A 24,162-nucleotide genomic window follows, 5' to 3' on the forward strand; every position below is an offset into this window, starting at 1 on the left:
TTAGAGTGCAACTTAGAACTGAGTCTTAGCCCCCTTGGGCTGATAAAAACAGACTCTCATGCTGAAGTAGACACAGAGAAGAACACAGAGGAAGAGAGACAGTTCATCAGACATGGCAGAGGATCCGCGAAGAGAGATGAGTCCTTCACCTGATAGTTTACAGCTGATTTTGTGAAAAGAGCAGAGCATCTGAGCCCAGAAAGAATCAAGAAACAAACCTTGGGAAGAAAGATGAACCTTATGCCAGCCTACAGCTGAGATTGGAAGAGCTGAACCCTTGGAGCTTTAAGAAGGAGGAGGATGGATTAACCCTCAGAGAGTCACCTGCCATCTTGATTCACCATGTGGCAACAGAGTTTGGTAAGGAAGTAACTTCGAGTTGGACTCTTTAGGTGCTTGTGACTGTAAGCTTCTACCCCAAATAAATACTCTTTACAAAAGCCAACAGAGTTCTGGTACTTTGCCTCAGCACACTTTTGGCTGAGTAAGACAACATCCAAGGGGCCAGGCAGACTCCAACCCTCGGGAGCCAAACTGAGTTTCTGAAATGAGAACTAGGGTGACTTGTGCAGCCTATAAAAGAGAGGAATGGAAAAGCAAGTTAAGTGCAGGAGGTGTTGCTACCAACACCTCAGACCTGAGCATAAACACGTAACTGTCTGGGGGTGCTGGGTGCCCACATTTAGAGATCAAGGAGCACTCTGTCTTTCACTGCTGATGGAAACACACTCTGATCTTCCGCACCATACAATACATTTCATCACATTCAGCTCTACGTCTTTAAGTTTGTTAGAATAGTATTTGTCAAATACATTTAGAAATACAGGCATAGCTCTTTTTCCTGCACTTCAATTTATTGTGCTCACAGATATTGTATTTTTTTACAAATTGAAGGTTTGTGGCAACCCTGGGACAAGCAAATCTGTTGGGACCATTTTTTCTAGAAGCTTGTGCTCATGTTGTGTCTCTGTGTCACATTTTGGTAAGTTTCACAATATTTCAAATGTTTTAATTATTTTTTAAATTTCTAAGTATTATTTATTTATTTATTTTTAATGTTACATTAAAAAAAATGAGGTCTCCATATAGCCCCCATGCCTCTCACCCCAGTCCTCCCACATCGACAAACTCTTTTATCATCGTAGTACATTCATTGCATTTGGTGAATATATTTTGGAGTACTGCTGCACCACATGGATAGTGGTTTACATTGTAGTTTACATTCTCACCCAGTCCACGCAGTGGGCCATGGCAGGACCTACAATGTCCAGCAACTGTCCCTGCAGTACCACCCAGGACAACTCTAAGTCCTGAAAATGCCCCCACATCATATTTCTTCTTCCCTCTCCTTACCCTTAGCAGCTACCATGGCCACTTTCTCCACATTAATGCTACATTTTCTTCCATTGCTAGTCACAATAGTTCCATAGTACAATATCAGTAAATCCACTCTAATCCATAGTTTGTTCCTCCATCCTGTGGACCCTGGGATGATTATGTCCACTCCCCTTCTATATCAAGAGGGAGCTTAGATTCCACATGGATGCTGGATGCAATACTCCTGCTTTCAGTTGTAGGCACTCTTGGCTCCCTGGTGTGGTGGTTGACCTTCTTCACCTCCCTGTTAGCTAGCTGGAGTAAGTTCATTAAACCAGAGGGTAGGAGTTGCAGGTCTGTTGAGGCTCAGGGCCTTGCTATCACATGGACAGTCCAGAGATTTAGGTCCCCTGAGCATACACCAAACCCCAGCACCAAACACAGGTCCAATAAATCTGTTTTGGTGATCTGTGACTTTTGATGTTACTATTATAATTATCTTTGGGATCACAAACTGCACCCATCTAACACAGCAAACATAATCAATAAATGCTGTGTATATTCTGACTGCTACACCAACTGACTATTCCTTCGTCTCCCTCCCTCTACTTAGGCCTCCTTATTCCCTGAAACTCAGCAATATTTAAATTATGTCAGTTAATACCCCTACAATGGTCTTTAAGAGTACAAGTGCAAAGAAGAGGTGCACATCTCTCACTTGAAATAAAAAGCTAGAAATGATTAAACTTAGTGAGGAAGGTATGTGGAAAGTGGAGACAGGCTGAAATCTAGGCCCCTTGCACCACAAAATTAGCAAAGCTGTGAATGCAAGGGAATGTTTCTTAAAATTATAAATGCCACTCTATTGAACCCACAAATGATAAGAAAGTGAAACAAACTTAATGCCGAAATGGAGAGTTTGAGTGGTTGGGATAGATGATCAAACCAGTCACAACATAAGCCAAAACCTAATCCAGAGTAAGGACTTCACTCCTTTGACTCTACAAAGGCTGAGATGGGTGAGGAAGCTGTAGGAAAATAAATGTTTGAAGTTAGCAGAAGATGGTTCGTGACATTTTAGGAAAAAAAGGTGTCTCCATAACATAAAAATGTGAGCTGAAGCAGTAATTGCTGAGGTAGAAGTTGCAACAAGTTATCCAGAAGATTTAGCTAAGATAATTGATGATAGTGGTTACATAAAGCAACATTAATTTCAATGTAGATGAAAGAGCCTTCTATTGGAAGAAGTCTTTCATTTAAGACTTTCTTAGAGAGAAATCTACACCTGGCTTTAAAGCTTCAAAGAACATCCCGACTCTCTTGTTTGGGGCTAATGCAGCTGGTAACTTTAAGTTGAAGCCAATACTCATTCACCCTTCCAAAAATGCTAGGTCCTTTAAGAATTAAGCTATATCTGTTCTGCCTAGTTTCTATAAATGAAACAACAAAGCCTGGATGACAGCACATCTATTTACAACATGGTTTACTGAATATTTTAAGCAAACTCTTGAGAACTACTGCTCAGAAACAAAGATTCCTTTCAAAAGACCACTGCTCATTGGCAATACATCTGATCACACAAGTTGTCTGAAAGAGATGTACAATGAATTGAACATCATGTATGCGAACACAGCATCCATTCTGCAACCCATGGATCAAGGAGTAATTTTGAATCTCAAGTCTTATTATTTAAGAAATACATGTTGTAAGGCTCTAGCTGGCATAGATAATGATTACTCTGATGGATCTGGGCAAAGTAAATTGAAAACTTTCTGGAAAGGATTCACTCTCCCAGCTGCCAATAAGAACTTTTGTGATTCATGGGAGAAGGTCAAAATAGCAACATAAATAGGAGTTTGGGAGAAGTTGATTCCAACCCTCAAAGATGACTTTGAGGTGTTCAAGACTTCATTGGAGGCAGTAAATGCAGATGTGGTAGAAATAGCAAGAGACTAGAATTAGAAGTGGAATCTAAAGATGTGGCGGAATTGCTGTAATCTCATGATAAAACTTGAACAGATGAGGAGTTGCTTCCTATGGATGAGAAAAACGTGTTTTGAGATGCAAACTACTCCTGATAAAGATACTATGAACAATGGTGAAATGACTACAAAGGATTTGGAATATCACAAAAACTTAGTTGGTAAAGTAGCAGTAGAATTTGTGACGAGTGGCTCCAATTTTGAAAGAAGTACTCCTGTGGGTAAAATGCTATCAAACAACATTGCATGTGACAGAAATCCTTTCTGAAAAGAAGAGTCAATCAAAATAGTAAACTACTTTGTTGTCTTATTTTAAGAAATTGTCACAGCCTCCCTACCCTTCAGGGATCACCACCCTACTCAGTCAATAATCATCAACACTGAGGCAAGAACACTCACCAGCAAAAAGATTACAACTTGCTGCAGTCTCAGATAACAGTTAGCAGTTTTTGGTAATACAGGATTTTTTAAAAATTATGGTATGTACTTTATATTTTTAGACATAATACTATTGCACACTTAAGAAACTACAGTACAGTATAAACATTACTTTTGTATGTACCATGGAACCAAAAAATTGGTGACTTGCCTCATTGTGATATTCACTTTACTGTAGTGGTCTGGAACCCAAACTGCAGTTTCTCTGAAGTATGCCTTAAGTGGGATGCATGCATCTTTTTCTTTACTGTGAACCCTCTAACATTTTTCTTGCTGTCCTCCTATTGAGCATTCATTAATTTATTCTATAAGCATTATAATTGGTATGGTTTAATTACACCATAAATCTTAATTTATTACATGCATTTGGAATGAATGTAATCTACAAAATTAAAAATTTATCAAAGAAGAGTAATCCAGAGACTATTCATATTTATAAGGACATAATCAAGCAAATTCAGATTGTGGGACATTCCATTATACAAATTACCCTCTGTCTTCAAGAAATTGTGTGGATGTAAAAGAGAATAAAGTACTGTTATAAATTAAAAAGGTTTAAGAGACAAGGGAACCAAATGCAATGTGTGTACCTTGTTTAGGCTTTGATTTAAACAAAATGATAATAATATATATGTATTAATCTTTTAGGAAAATTAAGGGTAAATTGTGTATTAGACAGTATCCTGATTATCACCAATTATTAGTTTTTCTAATGCCATTTTGTTATTTTTAAAAGTCCTTATCAGATAGACATGCAGGAAAAAATATTTATAGTTGAAATAAAATGATATGACACAATTGCTATAAAATTCACCCAAAAAATAAAGTGAGGAGATAATGGAACAAGTCACAAATACTGACGGCTGTTGGAGGTGAATGGTAGGTTCAGGCTGAGTCTCTACTTTTGTCTCTAAATATGTGAATTAAATAAATTTTTCATAGTAAAATATACTGGAATGATAAAAAAAGAATATTATGAAAGGATCCCAACACCTAATATTGTAAAATGAAATGAGAAGCTAAGACTTCAAAACAAAGATGTTTTAGAGAAGGCAAAACAGTGAGTCCCTGTAAAGCTGGAGAGATAAGAGATAGAAATGAGAATTGCTTCAGTGTGAAAAACAGAAGTTAATTTTTGGATTTGGGGTGAAAAGGAATTGAGATCCTTGAAGCTCCAATTACCAACACATACTTTTTTTATTCCTTTCAAGACTGTCATCATTATTTTTGCATTATTAAAGATGCATAATTGCAACTTTGTTTTAGTCAGGTATAGTTGTCTCCAAAAAGCTAATAAGAAGCCTTGGAACCATATTTGTGTCTTTCTGGAAAAGAAACAGCTTCCTTTCTTGATTCATGCCTGTCCATTATGGAATTTATTCCAGGAGTTTGCACGTGATGATCTCTTACATCTAGACGATGTGGGTGGATTTTTTTCACCTCCTAATAAGTTTGACTGAAATGCAAAGAGAAATCTCTGCCACTGTTGTGTCTTGCACATGCATGTGTTTGTGTGGTGGGGGTGGGGGTGCTTTCCTCCAAAGGAAGGTGGCCTTCAGGTTCACATTGACCTGGATCCCATCCAAGATACTCCATGCTTTTAAAGGACTCTCTTTGTCCTATACTTCCATCCATTTTTTTAGTTCTTTTTAAAAAATATTTTATTGTCTTTTTTTAAAGATACATAGATGACACAAAACGTTACACTAAATAATAGAAGAAATCCCCATATACCCCACTTCCCCCCCTCTCCTCCCAAATCAATTTCTTTCATTAGTGTGATACATTCATTGTATTTGATAAATACATTTTAAAGCACTGCTACACAGCATGGATTATAGTTTACATTGTACTTTACACTCTTCTCCAGTCCATTCAGTGGGTTATGGCAGGATATATAATGTCCTGCATCTGTTCTGCAATATCATTCAGGACAACTCCACGTCCCCAAAATACTCCCATATCACACCTCTTCTTCCCTCTCCCTGCCCTCAGCAACTCCCATGGCCACTGTCTCCACATCAATGACACAGTCTCTTCCATTGCTAGAGTCCCAATAATTCTATAGTAGAATACCAATAAATCCACTCTAATCCTTTATGTCCAATCTTAGGTTTTCTTTCACTTTAATCTGTAACAATTACTTTAATTTACAACACTGAACAATTTCTGCTTATTGCTCCCGTTTCATCTCGGTACCCCTACTGAGACCTCTTTACCCTTCCCACAATCATCTTTCCCCTGGATAACTGTTGACTTGTGGCAAATCTTACTCCTTCCACACTGTTCTTCACATGGCAAGTTGGAGCAACTTTCAAAAATGCAACTCTGACAGTGATTCTTTCAACATCAAAAAAAAAAAAAAAAAGAAAATCATCAAAGGTGCCTGTTTTCTTTATGTTAAATGCAAATACCCCAAAGGTTTTCCATGTTTTGAACTACCTCACTGACTTCTTCCCTTGTCACTGTCTTTCTTACCTTTTGTGCCCCAATGCCAATTCTGACAGTATTTCTTGTGCACAATATTTGTTCTAGACTCTTCACATTTGTACACGTTCTTTTGAAATATTCTTCTACTGATTGCTATTTATTTATGCTTCAGGTCTTCACTTAAATGAAACTTCATAAGAAATGTCTTCCTCATTCCTAGTGAAGGTTAGATCTTTCTGATACATATTCCCATAACATGCTAAATATGCTGTATGATCTATCAATCATCAAAACCATAAGAAAACTATTTAATGATCTCTTGGGGAAAAAAATCTTAGTTCCTTAATTAAGAATTAAAGTGATCTATTACATATATTTCCTGAAAACTCTAAAAATTGAATTACTTCTTATTTGAAAAAAGACGATTTCTGGTGTCAGTTATTAGTTGCTTGTGATAGAATAGAATTTCCCCAATACGTGACAATTTAACTCTTAACTGAAGTCCCACATGATCTCAACTAATACCTGATTTTTACAGAATAAAAAGTCATACTAAAATCTTATTATATCTAGAAATGATAATAAATTAACTACAGAGTCAATATATGGGAAATCATATTTTATATAGTAAAAAAACTCAAGATATAAATATGTACAGATGAAGGGAACTGAAAAATGTGAACACTGCTATTAGGAATGTGTGTTTTCATTTCATATCCGAATATAGTAATTTAGGAATAATATTTTAAATGTCTTATCAACATGCAAATATGCTAAGTTACTATATAATTGTTTTGAAAATCCATCAAAGAATGTTATTAGTAATTCTTATATTTTAAATTTATTGACCTTTTGTACTTTGAATCTTAAACTAAATCTCATTGCTGCAGTCCTATTGTAAGGTTTTCCTGTTTCTATCTTTAAGTTTGCTATAAATTTCTTCCTAAGCAATGAGGAATTTGAACTTATTATCTTTAAAAGTAATCTCTTATTTCATTTTCATATAATATTATCAGTTTTATTTGATCATGCACACTTCTTGGGCCTCAGATAATCATGTGAAGTTTTCATTTTAGCTATTTCACAAAATATTTTATATTTAGAAATTAAAGCAATATAAAGACTTTGGTTTGTGCCCACATATATATATGCCAAGAATTCATGGAAGAATAATTCTTTACTCAATATTTATGTTTTTAAAAATCATTGTACCTTGAAAGATATTTATCTTTGTCTACATTTCTTTTCCTCTATTTTTCCTCCTTCCTCTACTGTTTTCATTATGCCTACTCTAAAAGAATGATGATAGTCCTAATTCGTGAGCTTTTTGAAACTTTAATATGTGAAACGATAATTTACAAAGAGCTCATTAAATTGCAAATTTTTCATTGTCAGCAGAGATTCTGTATTACGAAGTCTTGAGTGAAGCCAAGATTCTGTATTTTTATAAGCACACCAAGTAATCTTGATAGATATTGTTCACTTGCAAAGATCTTCAGAGTTTCTGAAACTATTTTTCACATAGCAGAGAGTTAAAAGAGAATATACGAACATGATGCAGATGAAAATTCTAAAAAGCAATAACTGAAAACTGTTTACAAGGCAATTGGCACCTTAATCTCACTGTTCATCAAAGCAACCTGATTAATCGCAGAGTCTTTAAGGGAAAGTCTTTGGTTCGAGCTGCTGAAGTGACCTGTGAGTTCCCGTAACCTCAAGTGCATGTGAGGATCTTGAACAGAAGCACTTCAGCACTGGCTGTGTGTCGTTGTAATCAAGGGATCCCAGGGGTGTCCAGAAAATCAGAATATGAGATAGTGAAGATACTGAGGGGCACTGGCCTCAGCAGGAGTTCTCAGGAGAGCTGGTGCTTTGGGACCAACCTGTACTTTTGTCACAGAGAGCTTCCTGTGGACTGGGTGTGAAAGAAAATGGCCTGGAGTCATTTTCTCCAGGTCATTCTCTGAATTCTGTCTATAAGGACCACCCAGACTGCAACATAAGAAGAAGCACTCTCTCCCTCTCACACACACCAAAAGCAACGAAGTGGGATGAAGGACCATGCTGAAAATGCATTTCCAAAGCCAGAACAAGCCCAGGGGCATGGTTCCTGTAAGGGTCTCTGAAGAACCAGGGAGGACAGAAGAGCATCGGCCATCTTCAAGTCTAGAGAAAGAGAAATCATCTACGACAGCACCAGTCATGAGGAGCTTTTCCATCCTCCGACATCTCCCGGAACTACTCTGCCACCCGGACGTGACACTAAAAAGAAGAAAGAAAAAAGAAACCTTGGGGCAGGGAAATAAATGAAAAGCCATATCACCCTCTCCCTCAGATGGAGGCAGCATACAGGAGCTTCAATTTTGTGAAAGAAGATTCAGGATAAACAAATTCTTATTTTTGACTACAATTGGCTTCACCCATATTTAATCATTAAATTGAGACTGTGTTTGCAAGGGAAAGTGATGCATACTTTTTTTTTTTTTTTTAACTAAGAATGATTAGACAAGCTGTGGGACTGCCAAAATTTTCATTCCAGAGCAGGGAAGGGATTTTCCCAAATACAATTTAGAGGGAATCATGAATGTTGCTTATTTATGGTACCAACGGATTAAAGAAGATGGTATTTGTAAAGCACTTAGCGTAGTGCCTAAACTACAAGAAGCTTTATGCTCATTTTTCTATATGGATGAGCTGATAGATGAGATAGGTAGATGGATAGATATTGTCAGTCTGGGGGAGAAAGTCTGTGTGACGTTGGCTCTTTTCTTAGGCCATTGTAACAGAACATTCCACCATCTCAGAATATCTGTGGGAAAGGGAAGAACACAAGTGTTCAAAGTCAGAAGGTTTGGGCTAACATCTAGCTCTACACTCTAACTATGCTGGGATTTCTTTTTCCTTTCTGAGGCTCAGGTTTTTTTTTTTCTTTTTTCATTTTTACAGCATAAATAATGAAAAAAATCACAGATATCTGCCATAATGATCAAATTTTTAAATAACATATCTCACAAAATGACAAGTTTGTAGTAGAATACTTGTTAGGTTACTTTTAAATATCTTCCTTCTAGCACTGAATGCTATCATTCTGTGATTCTATTAGTACAAAAGAGATGCACAGTGGTATTGGGACATAGTGGAGAGATCTCATATGCAGGCAACACATCTGGGCTCAGATTCTAGTTCTGCCGTGAGCAGGTTACAGGACCTTGGACAGGTCACCAAAACTCTGAGAACACCTCCGTTGTGCAATGAAAACTTCAGCTTGATCCAAGGTCAGCAAGCTTTCTCTGCGACAGGAAAAAAAAGTCAGAGAATAAATATTTTAGACTTGGAGAGCTAAATGGTCTCTGTTGCAAGTACTGATCTCTGTCATTTTGGTGAGAAAGCAGACATAGACAAAGCATAAAGGAATGATTATGTGCCTCTGAGCCAATAATATTTATAGATATTAAAAATTGAATTTTATCACTTCCAGGGGAGGTGCATCAGGATGAAATTTTGATAGGGATTTTATTGACTCTGTAGATCAGTTTGGAAGTATAGTCATATTGACAATATTAAGTGTAACAACTCATGGATTTAAGAATTTTTATTTTATTTTATTGCAATCTGTGGTGGTTTGAAGCTGTATCCATGCCTGAAGAGCATGCTGTTAAATCTATTCCCATGGTATGGACTCCTTGTTAGTGGGACCTTTTGACAAGGCTACATCAGTGAAGGTGGGACCAACCTCAGTTAGGATCGGTCTTAATCCTATTACTGGCTCCTTTGTAAGGAAATGAAATTCAGACAAAGAAGAGAAAGCCACAGACACAAGAAGCTGAAAGTAACAAAACCCAGAAGAGAAGGGAGAGACCAATAGATGCTGCCATGTGTCTTGCCACGTGGCAGAAGATCCAGGGATCACCAGAAGCCAGACTTCACAAAGCAAGCATCACCTCAGTGACGACTTGGCTTGGACATTTTCTCAGCCTCAAACTGTAAGCTATTAAATTCCTCTTGTTTAAGCCAATCTATTTTACAGTATCTGCTTTGCTCCACAAAGGAAACTAAAATAATGAGTATAAGAATGACATGGAACAGATCAAAGAAGAAATGATTAACAACAGGAACAGTAATTTGAAAATATTGTGGGTACCTGAAAGTGTGTACTTTTGGCTAACAGGTGCGAAATCCAGTCTGTCACCTGATTTTTATGACCTGTGAGCTAAGAAAGAATTTTTACATGTTAAATGATTAAAAGAGTGAAAAGAAAAATAATATTTTATGACAAGTGATATGATAAACAGGAGACCCAGAATAGAAGAAAAATATTGACGGACACAAATTTCATACTTTCAAAACTTAATGAATAGTTACAGTGTGGCACTAGCATAGTGTTATATATTACCGTTACACATTATAATAACATAATGTTTATTAATCTTTACACAATCAGAACTTTATAGCTAGTTGATAAAAATCACAACATAAAAAGTCAATAAAATTTGTGGTGAATTGAAGCTGTATGTACCCCCAGAAAAGCATGTTCAAAAATATTCTTTTGAGTGTGAACTCATTATAAATAGGATCTTTTGATGAGATTACTTCAGTTAAGAAAGCTTGGCTTATGTCAATCGGGATGGGTCTAAATCCTAATGCTAGAGTCCTTTAGAAGCCAAGTGACATTCAGACTGAAAGAGACTGTGTAGGCAGAAATTAAAAGCAAGAGATTCCAGAAGCAAAAGGACAGAAGAACCACCATGTGCCTTGACATGGGACAGAGGAGCCAAGGATCACCAGCAGCCAACCCCAGAATGCTGGTCTTCAGGGCAGAAGTATTGCCTTGATAACACTAAGATTTGGACTTTTTTTTTTTGGCCTCAAAACTGTAAGCTAGTAAATTCCCATGTTTTACCTGGCCCCTTTCAGGACTTTTTTTTAGCCTTGAAAACACTTTACTAAATGAAAGAAACTAAAGGACAGATAACATATATGATTTCACTATTATAAAATGTACAGAATAGGAACATTTATAGAGAAAGTAGAGGGAACCTATTTCTGGGGAAGGACAATATTTTGTTTATGTATGGGGTAAGGTAAGACCAGACTCTGATCAAGAACAAGACTTGGCGAGATTTAAAGACTTATTATACTCACAGTTCACTGGGAAGAGGGTAGTGTGTCATTCAGGACCATGTGGGAAAAACAACAGAATTGGCCATGAGGCAAAGAGAGCAAGTGAGACTGAGAAAATATCTTCATTGTGGTTTCTGTGGGAAGCATGCAAAGGTGGAGCAGAGTCAAGCCAGTATGGAATTGGTTAGCTATATTTGAAAGTGTTGTCTTGCCAGTTGGAGTATGTTCATTGAAAAGAGGCTAGCGTCAGATGTATAGGTGTGTCTTATCAGCTGGGGATCTTAAAGTGTTTATGTATGGAAACTACAAAAGCTGGTTAATACAGATGAATTGGGAAGGGTCAGGGATAATGCGGTGGGTCTTCTAATAGGTATTGGGTTTATTTATGATTAAAATATTCTATAATTAGATAGTCGTAAATGTTTCACAACTCTGTATGTATATCAAAAACCATGTACTTGTACATTTTGAGTGAATTTTATGATAAATAATTATACCTCAATAAAGCTATTATAATATTTTTAATGTACACAAATATACAGGAGTTCTCTGGGATCAGTGGTTATAAACCTCCAGGAGTTCTAAACCATTATAATATAAATGAGTTCAATGATATTCATGTCATATTCTGAAATCTGAACTTCATTTTCTCTGATAACTTCTCTGAAACTCTCAAACAATATCATATTTTCTAAGCATCCTTGGAAATACCAAAGGTTCTTGAGTCACTAACAGGTGAAAAGCAGCAGCCTCCAGGAAAGGAGGAATGGGAGTTTATGTCAGGCATTTTAAGCAGTCCAGGTAAGGCTTTCCATCAAACACCTGCCTTTAAGAATGACATTTAATTTTTCATTTGATTCTCTTAACTTGATGATATATTGATGTTCAGTAAAGTTACTACAACCTATATGAGGTGATTTCCTATACTCTTACTCAATGAATTCTTTAGTTTAACTTCTATGTTTAGTTTGTTGATTAGTTTGGAGCTAAGTTTTATATATGGTATGAGTTAAGGGTCAACTTTCAAACTCTTGCAAGCGTTTTCCAGTTTGTTAAAGAAACTATTTACCCCTTGACAAGACTTGGCACTCTTATCAAAAAGCAATTCTCCTTGCTAAGGAAAAGGAGGTATTCCAAAAACTGCAAGAGAGAAGCAACATATTAAGTCCAAAGGGGTCCCAATAAGATTAACTGCCAATTTCTCATAAGATATCATGGAGACAAGAAGGAAATGGAATGAAATATTTGAAATACTGAAAAAAACAATTGCTAACCAAGAATTTTATATCTTGCATGACTGTTTTTTAAAAATGAGGGAGAGATTAAGCAATTCCCAGATAAACAAAAGCTGAGCAAGCTCATCATCACTAGATCTGCCCTACAAGCATCGTTTAAGGAAGTTCTTCAGACTAAAATAAAAGACGATAGACAGTGAATTAAATTATATATTATGTTATATTATATTATATATAAATGTCAGTAATATTATATTTATTTTTGTGTGTTACCCTAGTTTTTATTTCTCACAGATTCTGAAATGCAAAGGAAGTTTAAAAGAGCAATGATAAATCTATGGTTTTGCATATACAATATATGAAGATATGATTTGTAACAAGCATGACCAAAAAAAGTGCAAGGATGGAGGGGAATAGTACAGTGTATGTGTATGCTGTTGAAATTAAGTTGGAATAAAATCAACCATGATTGTTGTAGATTTGTGAGGTTAAATTTTAGCCCCATGGCAACCACAAGGAAAATATATGAAAAATATTTTCAGAAATAAATGAGAAGGGACTCAAAGTGGTATGCTACAATAAAATGAAATAAATATGAAACTAAGTGTCAAATGAAAAATTGAGGGATAAAAATGGTATAGGACTTACGAAGACCTGGTTACAAAATGACAGAAGAAAGTCCTGCATTATCAGTAGTGACTTTAAATGTAAATGGAATAAAGTCTTCAGTCATAAGGCAGAGATTGGCAGAATGGATCAAAAAAAAGCATGACCAACCTATGGACTGCTTATGAGAGACTCACCGTAAATTCAAAGACACAAGTAGTTTGAAAGTGAAAATTGAAAAAAATATATACCATGCAAATCATAACCAAAAAATAAAATGGGGTAACTAAATATAACCAGGAAAAAAATGGACTTTAAGTCAAAGACTGTTTTGAGGGACAAAGAAGTTCATTATATAATGATAAAGTTGTCAATTCAACAAGAAAACAAAACAATTATAAATATACAGGTACCTAATAGCAAAGCCTCAACATGTATCAGGCAAATATTTGCATATTTGAAGGGAGAAATAAATGAGTCAACATTAATATTAGGAAACAATTATATCACTTTAAAAAATGAAGGAATGTCCTTCTGTGCACTAGAACTGATATACATCACTGTCAGGGTAGTGGGAATGTGGAGAAACATGGGGAAGATGAAATTAATATGATCTATAGACTGTAATTAGCAGCAATATTGTAATATCCTTACATCAATGCCAAAGACGTAGTCTGTTAATAATAGGGAGTATGGGAAAATTTGCCAGCTGTATGCTATAGACCATAATTAGTAATAATAGTCTGATGATATTATCTCATAATCTGTAATAAGTATTCCACAATGGTGCAGTGTGTTGGTAGGGGGATGTTTTATTGGAATTCTGCACATGTGCATGATTGTTTTATAGGTTCACAACTTCTGAAATAAAAATAAATTTAAAAGGGAAGTAGCTGTGGCTCAGTCAGTTGGGCTCCCGTCTACCACATGGGAGGCCCTGGGTTCACATGCTGGGGCCTCCTTGTGAAGGCAGGCTCACCACATGCTGTGGAGAGCCACTGGCCTGGGTGCCGTGGAGTGCCACCTGCCTGCAAGTGCCACAGAGTGTCACTCTGGCTGCAGGCACTGCAGAGAGCCGACTCAGCAAGGTGATGTAATAAAAAAGGGAGACAAGCAAAAAACACAGAAGAGCAGGCAGCAAATGGACACAGAGAACAGACAACAAGCAAGCTGCAAGGGGGGAAATAAAATTAAAAATTAAAAAAATACATTTAAAAAATGGATGGACCATCTAGACAAAAGATCAATAAGGAATAGAAGACTTGACTGATATTCTAAACCAGTTAGACTAACAATTACATATAAAACATTTCAGCCAACAACATCAAAAAACACATTCTTTTCTGGTGCAGATAGATCATTCTCCAGGATAGACAATTTATTAAGCCATAGAATACTTAATAAGTTAAAAAGTATTGCAATCATACAACATATCTTCTCCAACCCAAATGGAATGAAGCAAAAAATCAATAACAGGGAAGCAGACTTGGTCCAGTGGTTAGGGCATCCGCCTACCACATGGGAGGTCTGCGGTTCAAACCCCGGGCCTCCTTGACCCGTGTGGAGCTGGCCCACACACAGTGCTGATGCACACAAGGAGTGCTGTGTCATGCAGTGGTGTCGCCGCGTAGGAGAGCCCCATGCACTACGAGTGTACCCCGTAAGGAGAGCCGCCCAGCGTGAAAGAAAGTTCAGCCTGCCCAGGAATGGCACTGCACACATGGAGACCTGACGTAGCAAGATGACACAACAAAAAGAAACACAGATTCCCTTGCGGCTGACAACAACTGAAGCGGACAAAGAAGAACACACAGCAAAAAGACACAGAGAAGAGACAATGAGGGGAGTGGAGAAGGGGAGAGAAATAAATAAAAACAAATCTTAAAAAAAATCAATAACAGAGGGAGAGCTGGAAATTTCACAAACATATTGAAATAATACAATATTGTTGAATAACCCTAAACAACCAATGACCAATAGAAGAAATCACAAGGGAAAATAGGAAATATCTTGAGGTGAATAAAAACTAAAACACAGCATGCCAAAATTTATGGAATGCAGCACAGATTTGCTCAGAGGGAAATTTATAGGTCTAAATACTTATGTTATTAAAGAAGATATATCTCAAATTAATGAACTTATCTCACCACTGAATAATATAGAAAAAGAGGAGCAAACTAAACCTACAGGAAGAAGAAGGAGATAACAAAGATTGGAACAGAGATAAATGAAATAGAGAATTAAAAGACAATAGAGAGAATCAACAAAGCTAAAAGTTAGTTCTTTGAAAACAATGAAATTGGCAAATTTTTAGCAAGACTGAAAGAGCAAAATAGAAAGAGGATGCAAATAATTAAAATTAGAATTGAATGTGGAACATTATTACCAATAATAGAAATAAAAAGAAAGGATTATAAGGGATAATATGAACAATTGCATGCCAACAAGTTAGATAGCCTAGATGAAATGGGCAAATTCCAAGAAACACACAAACCGCCTAAACTCACTCAAGAAGAAATAGAGGATCTTAGCATATGGACAATAAAAATAGCAATTGAATTAGTAATCAAAAAACTATCCCCAAAACAAAAGCCTCGGGCCACATGACTCCACTGGAGAGTTGCACTAACATTCCAATCCCACTCAAAATCTTCCAAAAAATCTTAGAGGATGGAATAATAGCTAACTCATTCTATGAAGCCAATATCATGACCATACCAAAGCCAGATAAAGATATCACAAGAAAAGAAAATTACAGAAAAAATAATCCTTATAAATAGACATACAAAAAGTCTCAACAGAACACTAGCCAATTGTACCAGTCAGCCCAAGGAGTAATGATGCAAAATACCAGAAATTGGTTGGATTTTATAAAGGGTATTTATATGGGGTAAGAGCTGACAGATGCCAGGCCATAAGCATAAGTTACTTCCCTCACCAAAGTCTATTTTCATGTGTTGGAGCAAGATGGCTGCCAACATATGTGAGGGTTCAGGCTTCCTGGGTTTCTCTCTTCTCTCTGGGTTCAAGATTCCTTTCTTTCCAGGGCTGGCTTCTCTTTCCTCAGTGTGATTACTTCCCTGGGATCCAGCTTAAGGTTTTAGCATCAAACTCCAAAATCAAAACTCTAACATCAAAAACCCTCTGTCCTTGCCATGCCTTTTCTCTGTGAGTCCTACATCCTAATGACATGGCCCAATCAAAGCCCTAATTATAACTCAATCATGCCCAGTAATAGATCAGATTACAAACATAATCCAATATCTATTTTTGGAATTCATAACCATATCAAACCACTATACCAGTCAAATCCAGCAGAAAGAATTATACACCATGATCCAGTGGGATTTAACCCTGGAATGCCAGGATAGTTAAACATAAGAAAATAATTAATTTAAAACTTTATATTAAAAGAATGAAAAAAACAAACATAATCATCAAAATTGATGCAGAAAAGCCATTTCTGAAAATCCTTCACTATTTATTGATAAAAACAAATAGAAAATTAGGAGTAGATGGAAATTCCCTCAACATGATAAAGGACATATATGAAAAATCTACAGCCACATCATACTCAATGGTGAAATATTCAATGTTCTCACCCTAAAATCTGGAACAAGACAAGGATATCCATTTTCTCTATAGTTATTCAACACTTATTTCATTTCTACAAAAAGCATTTAGGCAAGTAAAATAAATAAAAGTCCAACAAATTGGAAAGGAAGAATTTAAAATTGTTCTCTATTTGCAGATGAGTTAATCTTGTATATTGAAAATCCTGAAAAATCCACAACAAAGCTGTTCCAGCTAAATAAATGAATTCTGCTTAGTGGCTGGGTACAACATAAACATTCAAAAATCAATTGTGTCTTTATACTTTCATAATTAATAGTCTAAAGAGGAAATCAAGCATAAAATTCCATTATTCCATTTACAAGAGCAACTAGTAAAAGCAAATATCTAGGAATAAATCTCTCCAAAGAAGTAAAGGACCTATACTGTACATGGAAAACTATAAAGCACTGCTAAAGAAGTCAAAGAAGATATAAATAAAAAGATCATTGTATGTCGATGGTTTGGAAGATTAAGATTGTTAAGATGTCAATCCTACCTAAAGCAATTTATAGATTCAATGCAATCCTAATCAAAATTCCAACAGACTTCTTTACAGAAATGGAAATGCAGATCATCAAATTTATATGGAAGTGTAAGTGATCCTGAAAAGCCAAAAACATCCTGATAAAGAACAAAGTTGGAGAAAATTCCCAATTTTAAAACTTTTTCAAAGCCACAGTAATCAAAATGGCATGGTACCAGCACAAGGACAGACATACAGAATAATGGAATTACATTAAGTACTGAGAAATCATCTCACATTTTTGGCCCACTGATTTTTGATAAGGAGGGAAAGACCACTCAACTGGGAAAGAATATTTTCTTCAACAAATGGTGCTGGGAAACTGGAACTCCATTTGCAAGAGAATGAAGGTGGACCCCTACTTCACAACCTATGCAAAATGTAAATAAAAATGTATCATAGACCTAACTATAAGAACCAAAACTAGTAAAAACAACTAGAAGAAAGTATAAGGAAGCAACTTCATGATAGGCAATGATTTCTTAGACTTTATAACCAAAGCATAAGAAACAAAAGAAATAGTTAAATGAGATTTCATTTAAAATAAAAACATTTGTTCTTCAAAGTATTTCATCACAAGAGTAAAATGGCAACCTACAGAATGGGAGAAAATATTTGGAAGCCACATATATGATATGGGTTAATATTTGGAATATATAAAGAAATCCTATACTCTGTAACAAAAATTCTGACATCTAATTACAAAATAGGCAAACTATTGAATAAATATTTGCTCAAAGAAGATATGCAAATGGCCAAAAAGCACATGAAAATATTCTTAACATCATTAGTCATTAGGAAACACAAATTAAAACAAAAAACGATACCATTTCATACACAACAGAATGACTACTATTTAAAAAAATAGGTAATATCAAGTGTTATAGAAGGTGTGGAAAATTAGGAGCAGACATTCATTCCGGGTGTGAATGTAAAATGGTGTAGCACTGTGGAAGGCAACTTTCAGTTCCTAAGAAAGTATAGAATTACCAAATGACTGAGCAATCCCACTGCTAGTTATACATACCCAAAAGAATTGAAAGTAGGGACTTGAAAGGATATTTGAACATTATAGTTCATAGCAGCATTACCCACAGTTACAAAAAGATGGAAGCAACCAAATTTCCATTAACAGATGAATATAGAAACAAAATGTAATAGATTCATATAGTGGAATATTATTTAGCCTTAATAAGAAAGGAAGGTCTAACATATATGAAATTATAGAAGAACTTAGAAGACATCATACTGAGTGAAACAAACCAGATACAAAGGAGCAAATATTTTGGGATTTCTTTGATAGAGTATAATTAGAATAAGCAAATTCATAGAGTCCCGTATTCATATGGAATTAGAATACAGGTTACTATGGGCTTAAGTGGGGTAGAGAATGTGTAGTTAATGCTTAATGGGTATGGAATTTTTGTTTGAGGTGATGGAAAAGTTTTGGTGTGGATGACAGTGACTGAAGCACAACATTGTAAATTCAGTTAACAACACCGTGTTATATATTTGTGGTTAAAAGGGGACATTTTAGGTCATATATATGCTACTGGAATGAAAATTTTAAAAACACACCTAAGTCTGTACAACAGAAATTGTGAAACGGAATGTAAACTATGCATTATAGTTAATAGTATAATTATAATAATATTTTTTCTTTAATTGTAACGAAGTTACCACATTAATACAAAATAATAATAATTATACTATTAACTATAAGATCGAGTTCTATGGGAATTCTGTATTCTCCCAATGATTTTCCTGTAAAACTACTTCTCAAATAAAGATAAAATAACAATTCTACATCAGTATCTGATCAGGTTTCTGAACTCTTATTTCTTTTCTCTTGATCTTTTATCTGTCCTTGTGCCAGTACCACAATTTTTTGATTACTGTTTGTAGCAGTTTGATGTGATTATGAATTCCCAAAATAGATAACGGATTATGTTTGTAATCTGATCTGATCTGGGTTTGACTGAGTTATGATTAGGGCTTTAATTGGGTCATGTCATTAGTGCATTGAGTCCCCACACACCAAGGCATGGCAAAGGACAGAGTTGAGGGTTTTTGATGTTGGAGTTTTGATGTTGGAGTTTGATGCTGAGGCCTTAAGTTGGAGCCCGGGGAAGTAAGCTCACAGAGGAAAGAGAAACCAGACCCAGGAAGAAAGGAAACTTGAACCTATAGAGATGCAAGACCCTGGAAGGGAGGAACCCAGGAGGCCTGAACCCTCACAGATATCAGCAGCCATCTTGCTCCAACACATGAAAATAGACTTTGGTGAAGGAAGTAATTTATGCTTTATGGCCTGGCATCTGTCAGCTCCTACCCCAAATAAATACCCTTTATAAAAACCAACCAATTTCTGGTATTTTGCATCAGCATCCCTTTGGCTGCCTGATACACCATTGCCTTGTAATGCATTTTGAAATTAGGAAGTGTGAGTCTTCTAACTTTGTTTTTCTTTTACAATATGATTTTCATTAATCCATGCCCCATACCCTTCCATATAAATCTGATGGTCAGCTTTTCCATTTAGGCAAAGAAAGCTTTTGGAATTTTGATTTGTTCGTGTTGAATCTGTAAAATGGGTTGGGTAATGACACATTAACAATATTTAATCTTCCTATTCATGAACACAAGATACCTTTCTATTTATTTATATTCTTTAATTTCTTTTAATAATGGTGATTTGTAGTTTTCCATATAAAAGTCCTTTACAGTTTAAATTTTTCTTAGATACTTTATTATTTATTCTAATGTTCTTTTATTAGATATTGCAAATGGAATTGTCTTCTTGATTTCCTTTGTATTGTTCATTGCTGCTGAAAAGAAAAATTTTGATTTTTGTACATTGATCTTAAACCCCAATACTTTCCTGAATTCATTTATTACCTCTAGTTGCTTTCATATAGATTCTTTGGGATTTTCTATATTTGGATCATACCTTCTACATATGGGGATGGTTTAATTTCTTCCTTTCCAATATGGATATTTTTATTTTTTTTTGAATGCAATGTCTTTGGTTAGAATTTCTAGTATAATGTTTAATAAGAGTGATGAGAATGGACATCCTTGACTTATTCCTGATCTTAGGGATAAATTTTCCATTTTTAACCACTGAGTATTATGTTATTTCTGTATTTTTCATATTTGTTTCTCTATAGTTCTATTATAAGGTATATTGGTCTATAATTTTCTTTTTTGTAATAGTTTTATTAGGCTTGATATTAAGGTGACACTGGTTTCATAAAATGAGTTAGGGAGTATCAGAAGGATTGATGTTAATTTTTCTTTGTATGTTGGTAAAATTCAACAGTTAAGCCCCTGGTCCTGAATCTTTCTTTCTTGGGCAGTTTTGATTCTTGACTGAATCTCTCTGGTTATTACTGGCCCACTTATTCATTTTATTTTTTCTTGAATCTGTTTAGATAATTTGTCTGTTTCTAGGAATTTGTCCATTTCATCCATATTTTCTAATTGGTTGGCATTGATTGTTCACAGTATCCTTTCATAATCTTTTTATTTCTGTATGATCAGTGGTCATGCCCCACCTAGGGAATCAATTTTTTATTATCCTCTTCACGGACATGTGTATTTCCATTCAATCCAATCAGTTATCAGCTCTGTGCATTTTACCTTCTAAAATGTGTGCATATCTCCATTTTTCTTCTCACTCACCATTTCAAGTCTAGATTACTGAACGAACTCAGCATGTCTCCATCATTTTTCTAAGTCCATGTGATATAACCATACTGACTTTTCTTAAACTTTTCAAATGAACCACAATCCATCCTTAAGCATGCCAATAATTCAGACCCACTCTCTTTTCTACTTAAACTCTTTCTGTAGCCCCAATTAGGTCATTTCCGCTGAATCTTCAGAAATTGACTGAGCTGCTACTTCTTCTAGGCATCTCCCTGCCTTCCCTTTCTTTGATATTTTGCCCTTGCTGTGACTCCACTAAAATTCCACAATAATTTGTTATAATTTTATGTTCAATTTTCTCTACCCCACTGTATTAGTCTGCCAAAGGAATGCTGAGACAAAGTGCCAGAAATCTGTTCTCTTTTATAAAGGGTATTTACTTGGGGTAAAAGCTTACAGTCTCAAGGCCATGGAAAGACCAACTCAATGTACCATAGGAGCTACTTTCTCACCAAAGTCAACTGCCATGTGTTGAAGCAAGATGGTGGGTGATCTCTGCCTGGTCTCTCAGGTTTTCCTCTATCAGTCTCTGGCATAGTGCTTGTTTCTTTCCAGGCCCTCTCAACTACCCAGCTGCTCTGTTCTCCTCTGCTGCAAACTATAAGGCAAATGGCTCATCTCTCCCCGGGCCCCCAGGGCCACAGGATCAAATATGATATTGCTATCTCTCTTCTTGTGTCTTCTTGAGCAAGTGTCCATATTATAGACCCACCAAGAGGCAGGGACTCAATCTGAGTCACATCTTAACTGACATGTTCGACTCAAAGCTCTGGTCTTACAGATAATTTAATCAAGGGCCCCTCAGCTGATACCTCAAAGGGTATCACACCCAGAATAGATTAGTTTACACACATAATCTTTCTCTTTTTGAGATTCACAAATAATCTCAAACTGCCAAACCCACTAATAATTATTAATTCCATGTTGTGGTGCCGTCCAGCTGCTCCACTCCCGAAGAGGTAAGGACGAACAGAGCAAGACAACACACAGTAACCGCTCTGGAGATGCAGGCTGGTGACGCAGGTCTGATTTATTGAGGAAGTGTAGTAGCTTTTATAGACTGTGAGGCAATGTGCAAGCAGCTTACTGGCTATGCTAATTTAGTGAGGCTGATTGGTTCATGTGCTCTAGTTGCTGCGGGGAAGGCAGATTTCGGGGGACATGCCCGGGAGTCCACCGCATACCTCGGCACCATCTTTTGGGTGGAACCCCAAAGGCCTTATAGTTAGAGAGGTTTTCCTACGTCTAACAAGGCATCGGCAGCTTGCCCACATTTCTAGAGGGCAGGAATCACTCCTTTTTCATTATATTATACTCTAGGGAAATAATCCCATGCTCAACAAATATTTGCTTAATGACTAAATGAAAGAATAAATGAACGAATCAATGGAATAATATCTGTAAAATACTGAGCAGGCTTTCAATAAACTTTGAAAAACATGTCAGTGCCATTATTCCTCTGCTCCTTCCCATTTTGCAGTGAAGTGGCTTATAATGGAAGGCTCCTTAGAACTGGAAAGCATGGTGCATAGAGAAAAAGATAGAGGTGCTGTTGTTTTTTTCCCGTGTAAGCAATTTTTAACCATTCTGATTCTCCATTTCCTCATCTATAAAATGAGTGTGATAAAACCTCAGAAGGTTGTTTGATAAAACTTCAGAAATGTAGTATGCAAAACCTGTCAATTGCCGTTTCTTGATTTTCTCATCCTCGCACAGTTCCCCTCCCTTCCCCAGACAGTCTTGAGAAAGGATATCTCTGAGGCTTTTAATAATAAACCCTTCTCTTTTTCTCTTATAAAAAAATTCTTTGTACTATTTGGAAGTTAGAGCTAGAGAAATGAACACATACTATATTTGTATTTGTTAATTAATTTTTAAAAGATTTGATAGTCCCTATTTTCCTTAGAAAATATATTTCACTGTCTTTTTATTGAAAACAATGGGAAATGAACCATGTCAGACAATTCTCATTGACCCCATTTTTCTATCCTCTACATTTTCAAGGGCTTGGAAACTGTTCCAAAGGGAGGGAAAAGTGAATCATCGCCTTCCTGGTACATGCATTTCAGATTGTCAGATTGGATTTGAAAATAACATTATATCGTTTCACTTCACCATACAGCATGGGCTTCTCTCAGCTTCATGACCTCTTTTTCGTTCCCCAGGTACTTTAATCTAAGGCTTCTCTGCCCATGGGCTTGATAAGCACCTAGTTAGAGCAAGGAATGTAAGACCAGGTCTCCTGGTCTCCTTTGCATGTAAGGTTTTAAGCTCAGACCTTGAAAGGTCACATCTTTTCTAACCACGACTAGCCTCAGGCACTTAGAGCTAAGAGCAACCTCTCCACCCCTGTCATTTGAGGCAAAATAAGCTTCCTCTTCCGATTGCTATGGAAAGTTTTCTCTCCTTTGTTTGTTTATTTATTTTCCCAAACACCCAGTCCAGCCAGATGACACACTAGCAAAGCTGGGGCAATAGTGAAGTCAGGAGCTGGGCACCATCTTGCAAAATAAATCTAGCACAGTGGTTACATTTCCAGGCTCTGCAACTTTGCTGTTCGGATTTAAGTCTTTTTGCAAATCACATAGGGCAGATTTCTGACGCACCTTGCAAGTACTTACATCATTTGTAAAATAGGAATGTTAAGGGTATTTTCTTCCCAGGGTCGTTATGTATGTTCGGTTAGCTTAGAATACAGCCTGTCACTAACAGTCGATGTCAGCTATTGTTATCAGGCTTCACATTCCAACAATGTCAATTAAGGCAAAGGAGAGCGTGGGCCTGGTGAAGCAATGGGGGTTACTGGAACAGTCCTACACTAGGCTGGATGTACTAGGGACAAGGCAGGATTTTTTTTTTAATTGAAAAGTAAGCAATCAAAAAAATCCCCACTGATCCTCCAAGTTTTTAAGGTTTACAGAGAGTAACCATTTAGTTACACTGAATTTTTTGCTTTAACCTATAATTTATTATATCTAACCTGAATATGTTCTCACAGGATATAGTATAACAAGATATATTTCAATGTGTCCTTCTGTGCACATTCAGCAAAACATAATTTAGAAGAAACATTTAGAATTGTGGTTGTTCTAAGAAATAGATAACTTGCATGGTTTTCCTTTTACTTTTGGGGGTAGAGGAGGGAGGATGGGTGGTTAGATTTATGCAGACGATGGTGTCATCC

The 24,162-nt window shown here is 36.2% G+C and overlaps 1 protein-coding gene across 4 annotated transcripts in view; it reads left to right on the forward strand.

Moving 5' to 3' along the window:
- Positions 1-24,162, forward strand: part of SNTG1 (syntrophin gamma 1) — a 956,656-nt gene that overhangs the window by 187,395 nt on the left and 745,099 nt on the right. Inside the window, exon 2 of one of the 4 annotated variants that reach the window (XM_058275520.2) lies at positions 895-982. The exons of the other annotated variants lie outside the window; for them this stretch is intronic. The gene's annotated coding sequence lies outside the window, so the exon portion shown is untranslated. The remainder of the gene's footprint in view (positions 1-894; positions 983-24,162) is intronic. 4 annotated transcript variants of the gene reach the window in all.

The sequence above is a fragment of the Dasypus novemcinctus genome, chromosome 14 (assembly GCF_030445035.2).
Source record: "Dasypus novemcinctus isolate mDasNov1 chromosome 14, mDasNov1.1.hap2, whole genome shotgun sequence".
NCBI lineage: Eukaryota > Metazoa > Chordata > Mammalia > Cingulata > Dasypodidae > Dasypus > Dasypus novemcinctus.